The sequence below is a fragment of the Corylus avellana genome, chromosome ca2, assembly GCF_901000735.1.
Source record: "Corylus avellana chromosome ca2, CavTom2PMs-1.0".
NCBI lineage: Eukaryota > Viridiplantae > Streptophyta > Magnoliopsida > Fagales > Betulaceae > Corylus > Corylus avellana.
The window spans coordinates 14758062-14761625 of record NC_081542.1 but is presented as its reverse complement, the minus strand read 5'-3'; the positions used below and the strand labels follow the sequence as shown (position 1 = coordinate 14761625).

General features: G+C 34.1%; 1 protein-coding gene across 1 annotated transcript in view; it reads right to left on the bottom strand.

Moving 5' to 3' along the window:
* The window catches only part of LOC132171885 (heavy metal-associated isoprenylated plant protein 36-like), an 8991-nt gene that overhangs the window by 5007 nt on the left and 420 nt on the right, over positions 1-3564 (bottom strand). The window lies entirely within an intron of this gene.

Below are 3564 nucleotides of genomic sequence, written 5' to 3'. Positions count from 1 at the left end.
CTCAAATGCCACCAAACTTGTGCTGAAAGTTGTTTGTAATAAAAATCTTGGAGACAGAAGAAAAGAATAATGAAGTATTTACCATATATATCTGTCCTCAAATGATTCTAAAGTAGAAGATCTTTTGGGGTTTTTTTCCTTTCAAAATTAGAAAGAATGAAGTCCAAATTAAGAAGAAATTGGTTTTAAGTTCTTCAAAAGGAAATTTACTTATGGATTTGCTTTTCTTACCAAAAGTTTCTGTAAGTGTTTATTTTATTTTATTGAAATTCCATAAATCTATACTAATTAATTAGCATGTCTTCCCACATATTGTGCCATGACACCACTTCAATATGTAAATATGCATGATCTTTATATTGTTACTTGGGTTTATCTTTGTATTAACTACACGATAATCTTGTGGTTAACTATTATATGGATTTTTTTAAAAAAATTATGGATCATTCTCGTCATCCTTGGTGCATGTTGGCCCTGTTGGGGGAATAGGCCAGGAATCCTCTCTATTTCAAATGAAATGGACAGTTGAGAGGATTTTTTTTCCCGTTGGGGGCTAGAGTGGCAGCAACAGGAACGATTAAACGACAACAACAAACGGTAAAGAACATGAACGGGCCTAGAAGTCTCTCTGTCGTTCTATGTTCATGTCGTTTCTTATACTCTTTGGACACCTCCATTGGTATTTCACTATTTTGTCCGTCAGGCTTGGGCCATTAAAATAATTACAAAACGACATAGCTTGTTCATTGGGTTGGGATTAAGACCATTAGAAGAGGACTTTACTGTGTGCTAGGCCTGGCCCATCAGTAGGCCTAGTCCAAGTAATTGCACGCAACAGACGATCAAAATCCAGACCCAAATGGGCTTTAACCCATTGGCTAGATTGATCCACGTGTGCGAATTTGTTCTCACTTGTCAGCATCTTGTGTTATACGGATGATAAAAAGTGATGTGGCTATGTTTGTGAATGTTGTCGACATTTTTTTGCTCATGTTGATATATTTCGAATCTGAGTCGCCGTAAAAGTAAATTCGAATATTTTAGTGGGCATCTTAGAAAATTATTCCAAGCACATCAGAGGAATTTCTACACATATTCGGCTGAAATCAGAAATAGGCAAAATACAAAATTGCATCAAATTTTGGGCATGTGAAATTTGAATTCAGTTTGAAATTTTGCAGCCATCGATTTTTATTTGGATCACAATGAGGGACCGTGATACACAGTACGTTGGCGTGCTTGGCACGTCAGCTGAAAATTTTTTTATTTTTATTTTTATTTTTAATTATAAAAAAAAATAAAAATTTTATACTGGTGTGTCACGCTGTTTAGTTTCACCCCACAATGAGAAGGGAATCTGTTCCACACCAAATCTATTGATTCTTGTGTTGATGATCATTTAAGCCTGCATAAGTTTACCTTCAAATATTATAATCTATTTATAAATCCAATATATCTAATAAAGTTCTAGATTTTTAGTAGCTGATAGAAGAATTACTTAAAATATATCGTGTCAATTATTACAAAACATGTATAAAAAGTAGTATTATTCATCCAAATAATATTTTGACCTCTCTTGGACATGGGTAATGGACAAAATTTACTGATTTTAATTCCTTGATATGCATGAGCATGAGTACTCATCTTATAATTACTTAATTTCATGTGGGATTGAAATTTAAGCACGAGTTACGTAACTTATTTATTTTAAATAATGTAGGGCGCAGATCTATTTGTCTTAAGCAGATAAATCTTACAGTTTCACTGAAGTTCAATCAGCCTAATTTTACGGAATGCTCATCCGTTTCATGTGTATTTTAGAAAGCCATCTTTACCCCATTTTTCTCTTCTCTCGCTTTGAAAAATAAATAAATAAATAAATAAAAGAGGCATCTCTGCAATATTATTACTTAGGAAAAACTTTACTGAAGACCTCCGAACTTTCACCCATTTTGAAATACCCCCTCTAAACTTGAAAATCTCTCAATTTAGTCCCTTGAACTTTCAATTGCTCTCAATTTGGACCCCTCCGTCAAATTTTAAACGTTACATGACGTTTATACCCTTGACTTTTGTATAAAATTCCAACTTCCAAAATGTTTTTTTATTTAAAAAAAAAAAACAAAAATCAGAGATATTTGGTCTTTTTTTGTATTTTAACGGTTAACATTGACGGATGGATTCAAATTGAGAGCAATTGAAAATTCAGGAGACTAAATTGAGAGATTTTGAAGTTTAAAGGAAGTATTTCAAAACGGGTAGAAGTTCATGGGTCTTCAGTAAAGTTTCCTCTATTATTTATTATCATAGTTCATTAAAATCCAAACCCATTTGCAAAAGCTAATTAGAACTTGCAATATAATTAAGAATAGAACAAATATAAACAATTTTTTTTTTTAAAAAAAAGTAAATATAAAAAGAAAGGGACAAATGGAGGCCAAAAATAATAATGAAAAGACAAGACCGGGGAATAGTTTACACAACTTGGTTCAATGCATCAACTATTTAGCTGAGCTGTCATCCACAACAAAGAGGAATCAAACCAATCTCAACAGAACACGTGGGCCCCAACACCCACTGTCATTTTGCCACATCATCATGCCAATACAACCCCACTACTAAAGAGCTCCTTTTTATTATTTCTATAAATAGCCTCGCAAGCACCCTCTCCAATTCTAATATCTTAGCCTAAAAGACAAGCACACAAGAAGTGATAAGGATGAAACCTCAACACATCTCCGGCGATGGTTCTCTGAATCAAGACTCAAAGAGAACGGTCGGAGAAAAGCTCCGGCAGGCTTATGAGGTGGCTAGGATAGCCGTGGCGGAGAATAGGGTTTGGGAGGGTTGTAGTCTTCCAATTTCGAAAGAAATTGAGAGACGAAGGAGGAGCTACCATGCAGAAGAGCCCATTAGAACTATGATGTTCTTGGGGTCTTGGAGCCACACTTGAGAAAATGAAACGAAAATATATGAGAAAATGTCAACAATAGGTATGATGGTGGTTTCATGGTCTTTGTTGGCGATTTACGGGAATAAATAAAAAGAAATTGATATGTATTAATCAAATTCAATGAAGAAAGTTGTATTATAAATCGAAGAAAAGCTTAGATGTATGTTCTTGTATGTGTCATGTACGTACGTGTGTGGATGATTTGGCTAGGATTTCATTTACAGGATATGAGAAAATAAAGGTATGTATTTCTGAAATTTGCATGTTTTGCAAAATTTTTATTAGTTGCCCAAACCTCTTCCCCCTCACCCGCCCGGATAATAATAATAATAATAATAATTTAACTAATATAATTGGAATTACCAAGCTAGTGATATATATATATATATATAAGAAAAAAAGAATTGAATTATCAAAAGAAATAAATAGATCTCAAGTCCAAATTTCAAGATATTTAAAGCGATGAAGACATTTTTGATGTTATAAAAGAGGTGATTGAGCACTATATTTGGGACCCAAGAGGAGGGAGGGCCCAAGCTGAGTCCAAGAACAAGGAAGGGCCGATGCTAAAAGGGCCCCCCAAGCTCATATCAACCAGCCGACAAAAGGAG